Source organism: Gasterosteus aculeatus, chromosome 6 (genome assembly GCF_964276395.1).
Source record: "Gasterosteus aculeatus chromosome 6, fGasAcu3.hap1.1, whole genome shotgun sequence".
Classification (NCBI taxonomy): Eukaryota; Metazoa; Chordata; class Actinopteri; order Perciformes; family Gasterosteidae; genus Gasterosteus; species Gasterosteus aculeatus.
Window position 1 is genome coordinate 17,726,296 of NC_135693.1, and position 21,622 is coordinate 17,747,917.

Here is a 21,622-nt window from a genome sequence, read left to right on the forward strand (position 1 = left end):
TATCAAAAATATAAAAATATAACCTCAGCATTGAACCAATCCACCGTGCAACGACGCACAAGGGATACGTGGAAGACGTACACGCATCGCACTGCGAGAGTTTGGAAGCATGTTCTTCGTTTTTTCTGTGCACCATTTCGTTCCAATTTGCTTCATTGCTTCTCTCCAGCCGGGCCTATTAGGAGGTTTAAAAAGCTCTCACTGTGCACGCTCCAATACGTCTTTGTTTGTGGGATTTGTTTTAGTATGCTCCTCTGTGCGGCTGTATGATTCTGTGTGTATGCGTGTGCGTGTGCGTGTGCGAGGGCAGGTGACCGACATCAGCCGAGGCCACGGGGGATTTTTTTGCATCAATCAGCTGGTAACATGTTCAGTGATTTGTATTATTGAACTCAAATAACATAATTTCATTGACTGAGGACCGAGCTGTTATCTGTAATGAGCAGGTATTAGTGGACCTTTGTGTGTGTGTGTGTGTGTGTGTGTGTGTGAAAGTCAAAGAGACTACAGGAAGAGAGAAACTCTCCCCCTTCCCTCCCCCTCTGCTCCTCAAACACACACCCGCAGCACGGAAGCAGCGCGGCCGCTCCGGAAAAAGCACACAAACAAAAGTGAAGAGGAAGCTCGCGGCATCGTAAGCAGGACGCCGATAGATTTCCTTCAGAGAGTAAGTAGCTGCTCGCCCTTCGATGACGCATTTTAAGCAAGTAATCAAGTCCACGGTAATTGAATACGTGGTGTGCATGCGGAGGTACGCGACGGGGAGGAGAGGAGAGGGGAAGGAAGAGGACGAGGGGGTGTGCAAGCAGACTGGAACACAGCAGAGAAGAAAGAGGAGGCGAGAGGAGACAAGGGGACGAGGAGCGCGGAGGACACAAGTAGAAAGCAAACAGGAGGATAGGAAAGAAGGGAAAGAGAGGATTTGAGGTGGAAGGGGCGGATCAGAAGAAAGCGAGACGCGAGGGACTAGGAAAAGGGGGTGAGGTGACGGAGGCGAGGGAATGGAAAGGCCCCGCGTGAAGGAGAAGCGGTGGGGGAAGCAGAAGAGGGAACAGGAGGGGAAGCAGATGGAGAGAAAGAACAAAGAAGCACGAGAAAGAGAGGAAAGCGACAGCAGAGGATCCTAACCAGCCAGATACTCTACATCCACCGCTCCGCATTTTGGAAAAGGAAGAGGAGCAGGTGGGCGAATAGATTCTGTCAAAGTCCATGAGATGCGAGGGTACCGGCTGTGTGTGTGTGTGTGTGGCCCTCGTTATGGCATCAGTGGCTGTATGGACGCGGCCTTCGGTGTATTTGTGTGACTTTATGCAGTGCAGACGGGCTCAGCGAGCCGACTACATGTCAGCCCGGGAGGAAGATAGGAAGCAGGCGCAGGGTTCTCAGGTAGGAAAGGAGATCTTTATTTATGCAGCGAAGGTCCTCCAGACAGAGTCTAAAGCGGGCTATGAAATTATCCTAGGTCACACTTCTTCCGATAAAATAAACCAGGAAGAAGTGTGGCTATAAAACTATCAAAAACAAAATCACTCCGCTCTAGGAGGAAAACAAAAGGCTTTTAAATTTATCAAAGTAACCAACGCACTCTATTGACGGAGGCAACGTCTCAAAACAAAATCACTCCTTATAGGAGGAAAAACAAAGAACTATGAAAGATTAATGTTGCATCTAACCTAGGAATACAAAACTTAAGCAAAACCAAAAAACAACCTGCGTGGAGGTGAAGGCACTGGGCCGATCGAAGATCCTGAATAACAACAAAAAGGAACCTGTGACGTGGCAGAACGAGGTAGAACACATGGGTAATGACGAACACACTGGCACAGGACAAAGGGAGACGCAGACTATTAATACACATGGAGGGGAATGGGGAACAGGTGGACACAATCAGGAATCAGGGAAGACAATCAGACTGGTGACACATGAGGAAGGGTAAGTGACCTGAAACGAGAGGAGTTATTATTTCAAAATAAAACCGTAAATGACAAGACAAAATGCCCCACAGAGTAAAACAACAGACAATTTCACCGCGGTGTGACACTACAGAGATAATTATCTCCCAAGCAGAGTCCCAAGTGCAGAAGAGTTTTCCTTCTCCCAGTCAGGAGAGAGAGAGAGAGAGAGAGAGAGAGAGAGAGAGCTTCTCTCTGTTCGGGGGCGGCAATGAAGAATTGTGTTTTTGTGCGTGTGTGTGATTTTTGAAACCTTTAAAGCTTCGGGCTTCATGCAAGAACAACGTGTCCTTGTTTTTTACTTACAGCTATGAAGACAATTCACAAATGTTAGTCTGCAGATACACTGAAGTCCAACTTCAATTCATATTCCTTCACATTAAAGAAAAGTTTGAGTCATAGTCTTGAGCTGGAGTTTTATTTATTTGCACAATTTCATCAATTTTCATGATAGCAAAGATAACACAAATTCAAAGTGCAGGAAGTTTTAAGCCACCTAAATAATATTTAGATATTATAATATTATAAAGACTGTGTTGACATCATGTTTGACTGCAATTGAAATGATAGGCTACTGAAACTGTAAAAAATGTGATGTTCTTATCTCATTAAAGCAATAAAAAGGTAATTGCTCTGTTAATAAATTAAACACAATGGGAGGAATAAAATGAAAATGCAACAGAAAAAAGGCCAAATAAAAAAGTCAATAGATAAAACAATGTTTTAAAAAAAGATGAAGTAATACATGAATTACTTTCCTGCTAATGGCGACACTAGAGGCTAAATGTCTTTATCAAAGAAATTGTTTGTTCGTTTTAAAACAGCGCTCTCAGTGCCGCCCGGGTCGGCCCTTTTAATCAGATGTTTGGCATCATTTTGATCCACAATCCAAATATTCAAACAGACATGAAAACCAATGAAACCAAAACGTGTACTTTTGCAGAAAGTACTTCTTCTTTTTAAAAGTAAGTCATTATTTTGTGTCCTCGCAGTAAACTGAACACATCAATTAAGCTCTTGTTTTCATCTTCTTCTCCCACTCTTCTCTCCCGTCGTTGCCCCTTCTCCCCCCCCCCCCCGTCCTCACGCCGTTTCCTTCTCCGTCATGGCGCCGTCCCTCTTGGCCTCCGCCTGCCCACTGAGGCAGCAGATGAAGAGCGGGTGGATGGAAAGGGAACACGCTGCGGAGAACGTCTCCTCTCCGCCGGCTCGCCCCTCCATTTCCCTCCCCGAGATCAATCTATTCTCTCTTTCCTTCTCGCTCTCAGTCCCTCTGCATTCCTTTCAAGTGCTCCCGATACCAGCTCCCCAGCAGAACCCGCACACGCAGCCAAACAGGAGCTGCGGTTTGACTATTCATGAACGGCAAAGGCACACTAAAAGCTCCAGTGAGACAAAGAGGGGGAGATGTGTGAAGGACACATTTCTCCCCGGGGATAAAAAAAAAGCAGCTAATTTGTTGGAACATGAATAAAAGCGGATCATTTCGATCCACAGCAGACCATCCAAATAACTCGGTCTTCGCACACTACGGACACGCGAGAAAACGATGAAACGGCGGCCTTTGCTTGATCAGAAGAATTGGAGTATGTTTTTATTCAATGAACAAAAGATAGATGATTTGAATACTTCTGCTCCCATGCAGACTGCTTGGCTGGGAACGTGTGCCACCTCCCACACAGACGCCAGCACGAGCCAGTCAGCCGTGTCACTCACTTATCCGTCAGCCGCGTTCTTCATCGCAATCTCTCGTGGGGAAATTTAGGCAGGAATGGTTTTGCCGTGCAGAATACATATGAGCCTGTATATATTCAGCCATTATATCTCATTGTGTGAAGAAGTAGGCATGTTTGCATGAATGCAACTGCACAAATAAGGACAGAGACGTATATTGCATGATTGAATGACGAGGAAATTCGAGGTTCCAACACTATTTTCCTTGTCTAGAGTGTGATGGGGGCCTTAAATCCATCCACTCCCACTTCAAGGGTCACAGTTGGACGCTCCTGACAGTGTCCCAATGAGCCCTGAAACACTGCGTCGCAGAGCAGTTTAAGGGAAAGCCGTGAGAGAGCAAAGCGCCGATGCAGAAAGTAAGACAGTAAGTGGGGGATGAGAGTGTGCATGATTCAGTGAGGTAGCGGGACCTGCTGTGGGCCACAGCTTCCCCCAGGGACACATCACGCATGGGTACAGGGACAGCTTCAGCAAGGGGATTACATGGTGTTTTTAGTTGATTTAGATCGTTTGGTCCTTAGTATTTGGACCAAAAAAGGTACATGTAGAAACTTAAAAGGGATCTCAGGACATAGTTGAAGGCAAAGCAGCGCATGCATTATTTCGACGGCACATTTCATTCCGGGGGAGAGGTCTTCACCTGTTTTCTTTTCTTTCATGAAGAAGATATAAGCAAAGCAGGACCACTGGAGCATGTGGGAGCAGCAAGTGCGGAGTTCTGCGGAGTGGGGACCAAGTCCTCTCAAAGCTGCTGTCAGACTGCAGATCAGCTTCTGCAGAGCTGAATCTTGACCCGGAGGTACGAAGTCCCGGCTCCCTGAGCGACACTTCACACCAGTACCACGATTAATAGTCATACCAAGCTGCGAGCTGGCAGGAGTGTGGGAGGGAAGTGATGAAAGAGAATTTTGAGACGCTGAAGTGTTGCAATTTGTGAGTACTTGTGATTACTTGGAGTGCGAGGCTTGCTTGTCTAAAGAATCTACTGTTCCTAAGGGGGGGCGGGAGTCAGCTGGGGGGGGGGGGCAGCGGGGCCTCGGGCAATGGTCGGACTACCTGCTTCCTGTTGCACGTCTTACCCGGATCGAGTCTTTGATTAGCTAAAATCACCCTTTCAAATGCTGTCGCGTATGTCTTCCTATCATATAATCTTTTCAGATGTTGCAATCATGAATTCCTCACAGGTTTGCAACCCCATATTTACCAAATAAAACTTCCCTCCTCTCTGGTCGCCGTGCGGGAACGAGGGATTCCTCCGTCTGTCTTTGTGAGGACAAAGAGACACACAGAGAGAACACAAAGGGAGAAATAATCCGACAGGCAAATCCAATCATGCACAGGATTATTGACTAGTACAACTGCAAGACAGTGATACTCTTAAAACTCCGACGCCAAAGAGGAGTCATCATTAGAAAAACCACAAGTGCCAAATGCGCTCTTCTGAACACTCATAAATACTCCGAGCTCATTGCAACTCTGTCTCTTGAGCTCAGCCTCCTGCTGATTCTCTAATACCGCCCTTGATTCAGATTAATGACCTCATTTTTACTGGCTCCATTGTAAATCTAATGAATTATCTGAGAAGAATACATTGCAAAGTTTTCCCAGGAGTGGACCTTTTGCTGAGAGGACACGGCTTTCTTTTTTTTTTACAGAGTTAGCAACGTCCCCTAGGTTGGTCAAGTCCTCTAAGGACCAGGTAATCAGATGTCTCTTCACCCAAAATCGAGTGTCATATATAATCGAATGCCAGCATGCTTCTGATTCCAAAGGTAAAAGAAGTCATCTGGTATGAGGTTTAAGAATGAGGGAAGAGGATACGTTTAAACGTGTCATGTGACTTTACTCTTGACTCTACTGTCAACGTCAAAAGGGAAAACTGTGTCATTAACCGAGCCGCTGCACCAAATACGTCTCCACATGTCTGTGGAACCGTTAACACCACACTGATGGATCAGGTTTGCTAGGTATTGATCAGTACAGTGGACTTTCATCCCCCCCCCAAGCTTCACAAATCCAATCGCTGAAACAAAGGAACCCATTTCGTCTGTTCTTCATTTCTGGTTTTACAATACTTCTCTGACGTGACAAAAGGTTAAAAATAGGCCGACGTTACATTATAGTTTCATAGTAGCCGAGAAACTTTAAAGAACCAGCGTTTCTCCAGTTTAAATGTCCACTTTGTGGAAGCTGTGATTCATGACATTGTTCAGCAAAGTGGCCCTGATGTCCTCTGAAATATGTCCTCGTCTATTACCGGGTGCACTTCTTCTTTTGTGTCCCCCCCCCCCCTCGTCCCTCGTCCCTCCCCCGTGTGCAGAGTGCTCCCTAAATGGGTGAACTCACCTCACGTCTATTTGTTGTGTGAAGGCTCAGACTGATTGGTTTTCAATTCATGCGTGTGTGTGGGGCGGCGCCGCCAATTTCACATATTTTGCATTTTGAATAGAAGTGTTTTCCAGTGATTGCCATATATTTCACACATTGTGTATCCGTGTGTGTGTGTGTGTTTGTCTAGAAATGAGTGTGGCGTTTTGTAAGAAGTGTGTTGCAGAATAGCAAAGACGCTACCAAGGCCAACTTCTGTTTGCACTTGTACGGCTTTTGTTTTGCCTTTAACAAATAAAGTGCTTTCGTGCTTTTAAGCGTCGCATTTAACTTTAGTTCCGTAAAAGCAAAAATCATGATCTTTCCTTTGACCTAACCAAGTCATTATTTTGCCTAAATCCCTGGGTGTTCTGTTTTTTAATTGAACGGTAGATATAGCCACTACGATTCATCATACAAAACAGGTGGTTCTAATCTCAAACTGATGGGCGAAAGATGGAAAAGAAGGCTTCTGAATGACAGGGGTCTCAGCATTAAAATTGTATTTTATTTTTATCCTGAAACAGTAACATATACTTGTGAGTATGTTGCAGAGGCACATGAAGTGTATATTTATGCACAGAAGTTCCTTGGGTGGAATTCGCTGTGACACGACTTTGCAAAGTTATCAAGTTTTATTTATAGCGGTGTTTGTTTGGTATATTGCATTATAATTTTTCACAAGTGAGAATCTCGCTTCAGATTGTGGTAACCACAGGCAGGCGATATAATAAGATCTAAGGGATCTGCCTTCCTTTTGGCCAAGGATTGCTGCTGCACCTCGGGGTGCCAGAGAGAGAATTCATTGCCACATGTGGTTCGGATCGAATAGATTACCAACCGGGATGAAAAAAGTAGGGCTGATAAAGAGGGGGGAGCACAGAATGGAGTGCAAGATAGACTATAAAAAGGAGCAGAAGGGGAAGATAAAACAGAGGAATGACGAGGACAGCAAATGGGGGGGGGGGAAACGTGTGAAAGAGGAGTGTTTAGTGGAAGAATTGAGAGACGGGGTTCTGAGAGAAGAGGAAGAGGAACGGGAGCCAACGGACCACCTGGCCATCTGCATTTCAACTTCCCCCAGCTGACCAAATCCCTGCTGCAGGTTCTCCCTTCTTCTCTTTTCTGTTCCACTACCTTTCCCTCTCCATCTCTTCTCCCTGTCGCTCCTGACGTTGTAACTCATTCTTCACCCCCTGACAATCTGTTCCTGAGGTGCAAGCTCGGCTCTTAACAGGAGCAGACACAAAGCAACTGTTTCCAGAAAGCATTGCGTTTATTTATAGAAATGCGTTTTTTCTGTGCGCTGCTTCCACTTTCACTGTTTTGCTAACAATAAATGCATATTTCAGTGGGGGAAGAAGTCCTTAAATGATCTACCTGAGTACCCATAGCAAAACCACAGTGTACAAATGCAGTAAATTCTACATTCCAAGTAAGTAAGAAAACTGGTTGTGCCAAATTTCCCAATTTAGACTCATGGTTGAACCTCTTTGTTATAAACCTCTGGATTAGCTGGTGTGCGACCCCCATCGACACTGCATTCAACCTACAGGTCGTCCAAATTAAACAAAAAGAGTAATTTGCCATTGCCTTGTGGTTCATGATGGTGCCTGTAGGGGTAGATGTTGACCCCTAAGCACTATATGGCAAAAAAATGGAAAAGAAAGAGAAAAAAATTGAGATGAAATCCATTAATTCAATAACTGGATCATGCCTGTTAAAACAATGCATAGCCTGTTCACTGTCTCTACATCTGAAGCAAAAGGGATCCTGTAGCGGTGCATGAGACACAGCAGGCTTTCTGCTTACTCCATCGTACACCCGTCCGATTCTTCACTCCACGCTCAGACCAATGAGGTGGTATAAAGAACGAGGGAGTCCACTCAGGCCAGAAGGTACATAAAGCGATGCTCATTCACTGACTCGCGTCCTTTGCTTGGATCACATTACGAGCATCATCCCTTTAAGCCAAACCCTTATATTGGACCAACCCTAACCGTGAGATTTTGGTGCATAAACATACCTTTCACAGGATGACAATGATGAGATGCCGTCCTGTCACTAATCACTTTAAAAGAAAGCAGCGGTTTCATGTTGTGACGTTGGTGTGATCGGATTCAGGCAGAACAGCTGTTATCTCGGGTGACGTGATCGGCGAGGAGGAGAAAGCAGCTTCCCCTGTGAATGAAGCACACAGTAAGGAATGTGTTGCTTCAACTGACCATTTTACCACAAACGCTGATTACGCGTGCACATAAAAGGTGCCACATCTTGAAGGGGACCTTTGCTGTCTTTTGGTTGCAGGATGGTGGTTCCATGCAGGAAATGATTGTTAGGTATACTTAAGGAAACATGTAACTACCCGCGAGAAATACATGATTGTAACATTTGTAAAGATAATAAGATGAACGACATAAGCGACAGCATTTGAAAAGGACACTAAAGTATCGTTGGCCCATCTTCCCACCCAGACCCGTCTCTCTATGTGAAACGTGTTGTCTTTTAACCACATCTCAGGCCCTGAAGGGTGTTATTTCTTGAAAGTGGGCATGATGCTTGTGGGCTGTAATGACTGACTGACTGAATGTTGTTCCTCCTGAAAGGACGGCCTTTTCTTTTCATAGAAAACAGGGTTGCTCCTGTTCTTCTTTTCTTTTCTAAGCTGTTAGTACTGACACATGTCTCTGGCTAGTGGGATAACTGTTTTTTAATGAGCTGTAAAATTTAACACCCATGAAATCTAATTGCATATACATGTTTTCATTGCATTTTAATTATTCATGATAATATTATAATGAAAGCTAAGAGATTCTTTAGAAGAACGAACCAAGGCGAGCCATTGACGCGTGTGAGGCAATGCAGAGAAATGGGCAGGTTTTTCTGTCTTATAGGGGTCTGAGGCGCTTTATTACAGTATCTCTCACTGACACAGCATCCCCCGGTGGTCAAATCGAGCAGTGCAGGAACGGGGCCCCACCCCACCCCTCCCTCGCCCTTCTTCTGGTGAGAGATGTCTTTATTTACTCAGCTTGTGAAATCATTTAGACAGCACTGAGATGGGCAGCTGATAATGGAGACAAGCTGCAGGGCAGGACGGAGCGGGAATTGACTGGGGCAATATCTCGCTCCATCTCTCTTTCTGCTTATTGAGAGGAAACACATCTTTTGTAAAAAAAAAAAAAAAAGGAAAAAAAATGCTGTTTATTCATCCAAAATGACGCCATGTGAATCATTCGGAAGCTCTGGAGATATTGTGATGCTGCATATATTCTGACCTCAGACATATTGGCCCCTACGCCGTTCCCGTGGACTCTAAATCAATTTGAAAACCAGGGGTATTAAACAAGTTGACCTATCAGCTATTCGTGAGTGGGTATACATACATTAGCACGTCGCTCAACATTTAGTAACATGGTGCATACACGTATTTGGTGAAGAGACCTAACGTGTGCCGTCTCACCGGAGGGATTTGCGTGCTCAGAATGTACGTACAGCGTGTCATATATATCACGACGTGGAGTCAGGGGAGGAAGTTCGTTGAGTTCTTCTACAAACCCCTCGCACATTAATAACGTTGATCAGTCCATAAATTTCCATAAACTTCCATTGAATAGGGTACCATGGTAACTGATGACTCACAGACAAGACGAACACAAAAGGTGTGCTTGATTTTTTGTTTTTTTTTGCCTTTTGAAGATAAACCCAAACCCACCTCAAATCGATATTTAATACATAGTTGTCTGTGTTTAACTACACCAACCATTCAACTAAAAACTTGATAGACCCCGGCATCCTTCTGCCGACTTAAGAAGAGATTGTTCGGAAGAGTGTAAGAGTTGATTTTGTTCCTTGTTTACAAAGATGTGTTTGTTGACACGGACGCACACGAGCTTCTGGTCTGGTCCACCAGCGTGAGCCCTGGGAGCCTCTCATGGGGGGGGGGGGGGGGGGGGGGCAGATGTGTTTGGCTTGCAGCTCCCGGACTGACATTCAAGCCGTCTTTTGCCAGGAGCAGTTTTCTGTCCCACTACTCGTTTCTGCAGTCACAAACAATTATTGAATCAATAGCTGGCGGTCGATTGCCCCGACGTGATTCCCTTCACTGCTGCGAGAGTCGTTGTCATTTAGAGGAACAATGAACTGTTTTTGTTGTCTTATTTAAAGCTGTTTAGTGACTATAAGGTAACGTTATCTGGCACAAGCAATAGATGTTGGGGTTGCTCAGCGGTTGAGTAGTGTGGCAGCTGAAGGTGTTAGCATCATGCTACCCCCAATGAGTTGCACATCTGATAATAAGATGTCACCGGTGACATTAACGCATTATATTTTCTTATTTTCCGAGTACCCAACGCTGCTGCTATGCATCACTTCGGCATGACGTTGCAGTGGAGGCTCATCTGGGAAGAAAAACAGCTCGTAGTTCTTAGACTCTTCTTCCTGTAACATAGCGAACTGAGGTGAACTTATGCATCCATCCCCTGGGAAAGCTTTGTGTTTTCATTACAAATGCAGTCAGAAGGAACCATACCTATGCTTTTGAGGTCAAATGTCTGAGGCATTTACTACAAATAACATGCACATGGATACATAATGTATTGTGGACTTGTGCTCAATTGTGCATCTTTTGCATCAGATATTTGCTCATAATTCAATACACAAAAGATATGCAGCTGAGTGCAATTTGCCCCTTTTCTCTGTCAGTTGGCAATTATCCACGTGTTAAAGTATAAGTGTGCTTGAGGCTGACTGGTTGGTTTTGTTGGTTTACTGTGGCTGAGCCAGATGGGCCCCAAACACCATGACTTCATTCCGGTTGGGCTCCGACCATTTCTTTTCGTTAACACTGGGCTTGAGTCGACCTTTGAATCATTTAATAAACTTCTCTCTATTGATTTTGCAGATATGCACATCTGCGCTGCAGAGCACACATACACAGATGGGAAACATCAATAGCATGAAACATTTGAGAGTTTCAAAGTTTCAACGCAAAAAGACAAAGTGAACCTTTACTCATGCAGCATTGAAGCAAAAATCCTTCTTTTTTCTCGTGTCTTTTTAAAAATGACAATGTTTGGAAGCTTTAGAAATACATTATTGGTGGTAAAACTGTTACTGTCATTGTCACTGCATCCCAAAATATATATTTCTTTAGGGATCATAAAGACGTTATATTTGCAAGGGAGTTGTTTATCATCCTTTATGGGTTATTTGAGAATGTTTTGGTTTATTTTGGTCTTGTTTGCTCAGGTTTTACAGCAAAAGAAACAGACAATCAATGTGTGTTGTGTTTAGTATGAGCACAGTAAATGAACTAATCTTCAAATCAATGGCTCTAAGTAAATTGTGTTTTATATCCATTACATTTTTTCGATGTGACATATTTTAACATTTTCCAACCCTAAAATAGTTTTTTAGAAAAAAATGTTGAGCTAAAAGAAAATTTCAAACTATTTTTCAACCCACAATTAGCGCCACACCCCTGTCTTTCTGCAGACTGAAGACCTTTGTGAAGGACTGCTCTACTAATATGCAAACAATAACACAGGAAGCTCTGAAGTACATGTTTTACACGCACAAAGCTTAGTTAGCAGAAGGGTTTTTGTGTCTATCAGCAATAGTTTGTTTTCGTTTGACCAAGCAAAATCCCTCAGCTCCCCATAAACGTAGCGGGAATAACAAACTACTTAATTACTTATCGAATCCAAGCCCCATTGCCTTTACAGAAATAAACTGATCTGATGTGATGCGATCTGCTGTCCCATTTCACTCACTGCATTTTGAGCCCTTTTAGCCTGATGAACTCCCTCATGCATTCACATGGAGCTCGCAGGTGTTGTCGATGAATATTTGCGAGGGTTCAGTGTGCAGCACAAAGGCCGGACGTTGTGTTTGGGACGAGGTCACTGGACTGGACCGGAGATGGAGCCGCTCCCAGAATACTTCAACTGCGAGGATAATCTTGTGTGTGTACAGTAATGAACACATCAATGAATACGTCATTAAAATCCATGATCAACATAGCATATCAATGATGAAGTGGATACTTTTTACTGATTCTTGTTTTAACGTCTGTTTTTACTGAATTGTTTTTTCTTTTTCTCGATGTTTAAATCGTTCTTACGTAAAGCACTTTAGTTTTGTCTTGTTGTTAAATTTTGCCTTTCCTTGCTTTGCAAAGCATGTTGATGTGAAAGTTCAACCAAAGGTAAAAATCAGGCGGCAAATCCCTGATTTGACTGCGGGATGGAAAAGCTGCCGTTCTGTTTAAAATCTTTCACGAAAAAGTTAACATTTACCCTGTCTATGAACTCTTGAGCAATTGCTTACAATGAGGCAGTAAATATCTCTCCCTGTCTGTCATTTAACTCTTTCTTTTCACTCCACTATTTCCAGCAGCAAGTCAGCGCCGGGAAGCAGCGCAGTGGCTGGTGCTCGTATGCAGCGTGTGTGTTGAGCCCCTATTGAGGTAAATCATTATCATTCAATGTCATTTCAGGAAAATATCAGCAGTCTGCCTCTGAGAGGCAAAGAGAAACACGCTGTAATGTTTCTCATCTTTCTAATCTCCCCAACCCCCCCTGTCCCCCTCAAACACGCAGTCGCACGCTGCTGTTTCAACGTGAAACCGCCCAGACAAACACGCTCTCGGTTTGTGGCGCTCGCACAAACTGCCAACGTGCTCCCACGATGCATCGTTGCATCGCTCTCTCTCTCTCTGTTTGGCTCCCTGTTCACCTCATTGTTCCTCCTCCGCTTGTAATGATCATTAAGCAGCTCCCCACGCACCACACAGGCGGCAGCTGACAAGGGAAGCATGTCCATACTGGCTTTTAGGGGCAATTAAAAACCGCGCCTTTGACTGTGTTGTTGTTCTGCACGCGTGTTTGTGTTTTTGTGTTGTGCGCGAGCGTCAACCTCATGCAATCCCCAAAGCGTGTGCGTCGTAAAAAAAAAAAGTAATGGTGTTCATATGAGCCCTTTTCTTTCCCGGGGCTCTCAAACACACAGAAGGACAGAGAGCATGTTGTCAGGCTCATTGTCGCCATGGGAATGAAGATGCACGAGTCCCGCTGGTGGAGAGAGAGCGAGAGCGAGTGTGTATTTGACACACGTGGATAATAAACTCAAGCGCTTGGCGATGTGGGGTATTCATAATGAGGATCACTGTGGATCGCTCAAAAGTCCCAGATCGCCACATGGGATCTATAAGAGACACACAAGCAAAGGGCCGGAGACTTGTTTCTGTCCACAGTTCCACATGAGCTCAAATAAGAAGAAAACCGAGGCCTGTGCTTCGTAAATGCATCACCTACCAAGACCTCTCCAGCATTGGAAGCTTTTGGAGACAGGATTGGCTCATTGGAGAACTGAAGCTCATCCACAAAGACATAATGGATTATGGACATAATGGACTCCTTTTTTCTTTTTTTACAGCCCCGTACAGACGGTTGAACAGGACTCACAAAGCCTTGTAGTCGTCGTATACAAACACCATCCCACCGAACTGACTCGGCTCCACAGAAACCCGCGAAAGATCTTGAGCTGTCACCTCGGACACGTCTAGGAAGTGCATGTTTGTGTGTCTGTGCGTTTGTGTGTGTGCAATCTCCCCGAGCCTTCAGAGTGTGTTGTTGACTCTTCCACAGAAAGCACACAGGCTAAAAGGTCTGGTTTTCTGTATAAAGCAGTGTGGGGATTCGGTAAATCCGTAGGACATAAGGGAGTTTTTAATAAGCACGAGTTGAAATAGAAGCTTCGCAGAGGTTGTTCAATATTTTCTCTCTGAAACCCTCAACCAGCAAATGTATTCTCACCTCGGGCTTGTTAACACACATTGGTATTTTTAAATTTAAATTGGAAAGCAATGTCTCCCTTTCGGATCTAAAGTCCTAAAGTTCCACAGCTTGCAACAGATGCTGTTTAATAGCAAATATCACTGTTTGAACTACAATTTAATCCAACACATACAAATGTCTGGTATTTCATGTGCTCGATACAAGCAAAAAAACTAAAGGTTGACGTGACTCAAGCTGGTCACATGACTACCATCACATAGAGGGACGTCACTTAATGTTAAACGTGCTTTGGCCCGTCCACAGGTACTGACAGTGATACTGAGGGTGGGACTGTTGCAAACACACGAGCTGAGAGCCACGAATGCCCCCGAACTCGCCCCGATGACGGCTTCTCAGGCGATGGAAACAACGCGCCTGGTTCCAGTGAGACGGATTCGCCGACAGACCTGGACTCCACGTGCTTGGGAACAGCAGGAAACAGTTTGAGGATTTCTCCCTGTGATCTTAGCAGCGTAATATGCTGAGCGCGCAGAGAGGAAAGAGGAATCTTAAAATCCGTCTGTGTTTAATGAGCTGGTGATGCTTTTAACGTGAGATACAACGTTCTGTTTTAGTGAATGCTGTCAAGGGTGCAATTTTTAAATACAACAGTTACATTTTGTGATGATAAACAACTAAAAGCTTCAGCGTTTCTCATCAGGAAACACATTTTTCCTTATTATATTTATTTGCATTTGTGCTTTGCTCTTATTGCTTGTTTTTGCTCGTACAAAAATTATGCAAAGCTTGAAAACCAACGACGTATGAGTAATTACTCGGATACAGCCTCTCAAAGGGACACTCTGGAGCTAATAAACTTTGTAATAATGGCCTAAAAGCAATATTTAATAACTGTTTACTGCAAGAATGCACACACCCTGCACCGCATTAGAAAATTCATAATTGCATGCATGGAATCTATTCAAGTTAAAACTACTTAAACAAAAGTAAAACTTCAAAACACACTGCAACTTTAGACCGAGTAACAATTCACACTATATTTGAGATGGAACTTGGCTCTAAACGATTTGAGGACGTTTAATGGAAACGTGTGTGCCAATGACACCACTAAGAGTTCTTTGAACGCTTTCCTGGTTTGTTCAATTGTAGAGTTGTATAGGACCTCCTTTTCACCGTGGAATTACATGGGTCATGTATCTAGAGTGTCCTGGTGGTCATCCCTACCCTTAAAATGAAGGAATGGCTTACCTCTGTTCTCCGTGTACCAGATCCATGTGATTCACGGCTGTATTTGGTGAATAGACGTTCATAATACGCCGTTAGCTTGAGACCAAAAAAACGCATCATGTGAGTCGAAATGTTATATTAGAAATAATTAAATACGTTTTTTATTTTGATCTTTTACTTTCTATTTTTTCCTTTTACAGTATGTTTTTAACTGTAATGAACACATATACAGAGACAACCTTTTAAGTAAAATCTTAAAATTGGCAACATGAGAGAAAAAAAACGGAGAGTTTGTCTTGATGTTTAAAGGAGGAATGTTTTTGGCCTCGTCCCTTTTCAGTGCTGCAGCCCCTCGTACTCTGAGCACCTTGACAGTTTAAGGCAAACGACTCCCACCGTCGGGTTCTGAGATTAACTCTGACAGCCACACTGAGGGCATTTCTCTCCTTGAGGAGGTTTTGCTGACATCGTTGGTGGCTTTTGCAGATTCGATTTTTAAGGAAAAAAACGACATAAATATAATAAAAAAACTGTCAACACGTTTCACCAGTTATTTCTCATATATGTTATTTTGGCAAGCCAAAGGCACAAACAATGACAGGATGAATATATAGACCGATAATTCCCTTATTATACCCTATAAGCCACATTTGTAATTATGAAGTTAATCACCTACAGTACGTGTTCGTATACCAACAGTAGTATGAATACCAACAGCTGTTGCTATTACTCACAACTATTATGTAGACTTGGGAAAAAATGACCAATCCACGCTGTTAGGCCCCAATGCTTCTTTAATGTGTTTTAATAACTGTACATTTTCACTCGTCCTTGACAGCAGTTTCCTCCGATGACAGAATTGAGGATGTTTTTAGCGTCAGAAGTGTGATGAGGAGCTGGACACATCCAACCCACCAGACTTTGGGCAGATAAACATTGAAGAGACAAATAGTATGTCGTTGACCTTTATAAGCTGAGGTCACAGTATTAAATCCTTTGAGCCATTTCTCATTTTATGAGAAGCACACTGCAGCTTCTACAACTGGTAAATTATTTATTTTATTTAAAGTATTTCCTAATCATGAGTGACACTTGATCTTGTGCGCATGAAGCACTTGTTCCATAACGGAAACGATGCCTTCACAAAAACGAGACCGGAATGCTTAAAACTAGTCGCAGTTTGAGATGGAAAACAACCTTCTTTTTTGCCAGTGTTGGTTTTTAATGAAGGATTCACATAAAATCAGCCATAGTAAATGGAGAGTGTTTTTTGAGTGCAGCCTCTTCATTGTCTGGGACTGTTTACTGCATCTGTCGGCCTTCTGTCGGCTTTGCTTTCCAATCTCTGTGATTTTTCTGTGCATGAAAAAGAGGCTCATCCGTCCTGTTTCTCTCTCCCACTATTCATTCCCACCAAACGACTGAACAACTGCTTTAAGATGCTCCTCCGACTGCTAATCATCCCCTGCCGTTTTTAAAACACCTCCACCGAGCTAAATACCATTCGGTTCAGCGCATCACGATCGACTCGGCGAGATAGTCGACTGACTTTCCACTCTTCCATTTATCTCTCCTTGCTTGGCACAACAGTCAATACGGACTCAGCTGGCCCAAGCGGAACGGATTTCAAACCAAACAGAATCACTGAACCTATTAGCCCAGATCTTGTCACAGAAACACGCCCCCAACCATCAAAGGGGAGGAGTCACAGCTGGTTTGTTGGTTCAAAGTACCAGTCGCAGCAGTAAGGCCCATTCTGCTATAATGTGTCTACCTGTGTCGCTATTCATGTCGTAATATGGTTCTTTTGGTATGTTTTATGTTCAGTAAAGGTTACAGACTGTCAGATGGCATCAGCGGTTTCTCCTTTTTTCTCCATTTTTACGGGCTCCTCCCTTTCTCTTCTTTTCTCAACCTTATGCGCCATTTCCTCCTCTACATCCTTGCCTCTGTTTCCTCCTTTCTCCAAACAGTGTTTGGAGAGTACAAATATTTTGGTGTCAATCAGGGAAAACGTGGTCTACCTCTTGCTATAATTGTCTTTTGAGTAACAATTCATTAGACTTGCATGAAGACTTCACAAGGCGTCCTTGAGGAATCCGGGGGCGGTTTACGCTTGAAAAGTTGCTGTCGTGTGCCTGATGTAACTTGAGTGAAGTCTTACAAGACGGAGGTGAGGCAGCCCTGCTTTTGTGACAGTCGAAACTCTGTATGAATATGTATGAATATAAGCATAATACACACAGAGGTGGAAAATAAAGCCTTGAAATGAAAGTACTTCAGTAACAGAATGAGAGATGTTATCCCACAGAGGGCAGATGATGGTGGGCCACTGGGCTAATCACTGATTCTTCATGATATGTAAATGTCCTCTCTTGTTCCTTAGTAACCAAGGAGCAACACGTCCTTCAGTGCTCGTATGCACTTTCTCTCTGTATTTACTTATTTTCCAAATAATATTACTGTTTAAACTGAATTTTGAGATTAATCTGGGACAATCCACCCGAGATTAACTGTCAGAGGTGCTCGCCAAAGCTCTCGCAAACGACTACAGACAAAGCATCATTTATCGCTTCCAGGAGTGGAGTCACCATGGATACGGGTCTTCCACCTGTCATGCTGTTCGCACCGTTGGATGGATTAAGAAGGAAACAAACCTCCCTCCCTTTTTGGAATACATGCTTCTCAACTTGCGGGTGAAAGATTGTTACAATATTCTTCCCCCAAATGAGGTTGTGGAGGAAATTAAGCACGATGACCATAAACGATCCAGCCGTAGGGGTCCACCTGCTCTTGTTATTCGATGCATTCGTCTTCCCTGTGTGCGTACAGTGCATTAGCCAGGGAGTATGGGTGACTTTTTACAGCTCCTCTGGATCCACAAAAGGCTTTCACACAACTTGTTTTATATGCATATATATATGTACATATATACAAATATTCATGCAGAAGTACTCCCAAAGATCTGAAAAGTTACTACTACGTGAAAAATAAGTTGCATAAAGAATCCCTCCCAAATGTCAGAAGGCTTCTAGACATTAAAGTAGAACACCTACTGGCATGGAATTGAACAGCCTCAGGTATCATCATTCTATACATCTCATTTTTGAGTTTCTCATCCAATGTTGTAAGTTCCTTTTCTGTCTTTTTCATTTTTTAATCTCAAACGTCTCATTTTCTTCAGGATAAAATAAAAACACAATACTTGTTTTATGTATTATTGTTGAAATAATATTACTACATGCTGATACTGTCTATGAAACTCTCCTTCAATTTGTAGATATACATTTCAGACAGAAACCTTTTAATATCTACAAAGAGAAATTAATGGTGTTTGGATCCAAAACGGTGAGCTTAAAGGTTTTTGACAGTCACAACGTGCAGGTCAGACTACGTGTTACCTTTTAAATTCACATCTTTAAAAAAGAGTCCATTGGTCTTCAGTGCAGCAGGCTCCCGTCTTCCTCGCCTCAAAGCGCTCATTGATCATTCCGCTGAGACCCACAGCTGCAGGATCGACTCCCGGCGGGTGGTGATCCTGCAGCTGCAAAGAGGATTGTTAGCTGATGTGTGCTCTCCTGGAGCCGCGACTGTACAGCCGCAGGGAGCCGCAATGCACAAACTTCTTTCAATGCTTTATTTCACACGGATCCATCCCCCCTGTCATTGTGTGCAAAGACCAAATGCACTTTTTGTCATTCATTTTATGTTTAGTGTAGGAGGAACCTGAGCTACTGACGAACATACTAATGAAACCATTAACCTCAATTATTCAGTGTTTGAGTTGTATAAATACAATATGGGGACGGTGACATTCATTCAGCAGCAGATTGGATTCCTTCTTCCATTTTGCTTTGTCTTCATATTCCTATTCTTCTCTACCTTTGGGATTTGCTGAAAAAATGAACCAATTTTACAGCAGCTCTGTGATCAAGATTGATGGACAGAAGGGAGGAAATCATCATTCACACGGTGAAGCCGTCAGGCAGGTTCTGATTATCTGGCAACAAGCATGTGCCCTTATACTAAGAATTCTGCTCCCTCAAGCTTCTTCTGGCTGGTTTGGTCAAGGCATTGTAGTTTCAATATACTATAATAGTTTTTAACTTCATGGTGGCCCCCCTTGTGAAATAACTAGTCAACTGGTCCTTGACTGTGAGGCAGGCCTTTTCTGGCCAACACCAGTAGCCGACCTGCTCTTCAGGCTGATCAGCAGCCACGATCGAAAATGTCGTCAAGTTGTCAACAACCTTATAGTTCTATGGATATAATTCCAACGTGCTGAACTTATCAGAACAGAACGGAGGTTCACGCAACAGAATTTTGCAGAAAAGCATTGAAGGACACGTCGTGATTTTTTCAGCTGAAGACTCGAAAGACTGACCTTGCATTCTCTTCCCCCTGGAGAGGCCATGTAGATACAGACTTTCCCCACACAGATTATTAAAATGTAATTGTGAAAACCATCCGCTTCATGGTAATTCTGTAAGCGTGTCCTGCCACTGTCTGCAGGCGTTCTCTCCCCATCACACCCTCAGTCATCAGGATGAGCTCCGTCCTTCAACGCGGCTTGTGGAGGCTGAGGAGGAGGGCTTTTAGTAAACCAAAATCTGCGGCGTATTTCAGCCTTCGAGCAAAAATTGGTAGTGTCCCAACCAATGCTCAGACCAAACGCCCTTCTATGAAGGTCTAACTAGTTTTAGACAAGTTCATCACTGGTTGAGCGCAGAAACGCACACATGCTTAATCACGAGAGGGGTCACGATTCATAATCATTGATTCTGTAAAGAATCCTGGAAGAGTTTTCCATCACACCTGCGGCCCGTTGGAGGACAGATTCTTCAGCACCTGCCATTGGCGGAATCAGTGTTGTGGGGTTTCGCTGCCGCACAATTAATCCTGCGTTAATTGCAATTATGGTTTTGCCTCTCAGTATAAATTAAACTTGATCAAGTTGGAAAGTGACATTTTTGCATTTGGCATTCCGAGTCTGGAGCATCAAATGAAGCGCTCCCTACGCACACATTAACTGCCTCACCAATCATAGGTGATTAACTGGTCTCATGCCTCCCAAACACGGCTGTGGCTTCAGGCAACAACATTTTCACTACAAAGGGAAGCGGCAAGTGAAATGGAGCCGCATTCGCTGCGCCGGGTGAATCGCCTTCCACTCGTTTGCATGCAGCGCGGTCAGGTTTCATTTGGTCTATGTTGGACAAAAATATGTAGAGAAAAATAGTTTGGAGTTTTCTGTGAGTCAGACATGCATATATTACACACGTGTGCCATTTAAAAGTAAAGTAATTTTTTTGGCAATTGGAAAATATCAGGGAATCCTTTCATTGAGATTATCATGATGTGAGCAAAACTCACACATTTTCTCTTGCAGTGACTTTTATAGGCGTCGGGAAGGTCACAGTTCAAAGAAAATATGGACATCTTACTGAGAACATTATTAGTATCACAGTATTATTATGTTGATCCACGACAAAACATCAAATTGGGATTCCATTCGTCTGAAGAATCGGAAAATGCTTCTGCATGTGTGTACTGGGAAACTATTTAATCTATTCCTTAGTCATTTGTACTCTAATACCCTTTTACGAACGAGGGGGAGGATGCTTGACGAATAAAAACTAAAGAACAGACCGTCGGAGAGACATTCAAACGACCATTTAAATATGCAAATAGCAGGTTTTGACACCTACTTTATTCAAATTAGGCTTACGAGGCGCCCATAGGCACACTGGAGAAACATAATCCCAACGAAGGCTCTGATAGTCATGACTAGACTTGGACTTCCAACGGCTCAGCGCGACGCTTTCCTCTTTTCAAACAGCCGTGTTTCGTCATGTGCGACGTCGGGCGCCCCTCACTACACCGCATGCACGGCCCTCATCCCTTGGGTGGAGCAATGCATAACAAAGGGAGTGTGTGCGGTAAATTTATGAGGCAGCCAACCTGCCTTTGCCGGCGGGCCCGCTGCAGATGACTTTCCTGCGCTCCCGTGGGGAATGGCTTTGACAGGGGCAGCGGAGGGATGCTGAATGGTGCACTAACAACCGGCTGTAGGAGGGGGAGCGGTCCGCCAAGGCTTTACTGCGGTGCCGTTAAAAATGACCTCATCTATGATTGACAGCACACTTTCTCAGAAGCGAAAATAGCCGGCGTTAGTTTCATCTGTTATCCCGACTAACTTTGCAATGCAAGATGCAAGTGTCGGCTGATATTTTAAAACTCGAATCCTTTATACTAAGAGACCATCCACAGTTTGTATACATTCTATCCACAATTTGTGATCGGTAGCGACATCAAAAAAAAGGGACAAAAAGAGCTTAAGCCACTCTGTATTGGAGCTCCTTTGACACATTACATATATGAAGAACGAAAAGAGCACCGGTTCATATCCCTGCGGTTCTCCAGGCATTATGGGCCTGGAGAACCCGCAGGCATTATGGGCCTGGAGAACCCGCAGGCATTATGGGCCTGGAGAACCCGCAGGGATTGAACCAGTGCTCTTTTCGTGCCTGGAGAACCCGC

General features: G+C 43.8%; 1 long non-coding RNA gene across 1 annotated transcript; it reads left to right on the plus strand.

Annotated features, from left to right (window-relative positions):
* Positions 1 to 533: 533 nt before the first annotated feature.
* Positions 534 to 15,249, plus strand: LOC120820952 (uncharacterized). Its single transcript, XR_005712460.2, has 3 exons — positions 534 to 667; positions 12,453 to 12,525; positions 14,159 to 15,249. It is a non-coding gene; the product is annotated as an uncharacterized LOC120820952 (long non-coding RNA).
* Positions 15,250 to 21,622: the final 6,373 nt, after the last annotated feature.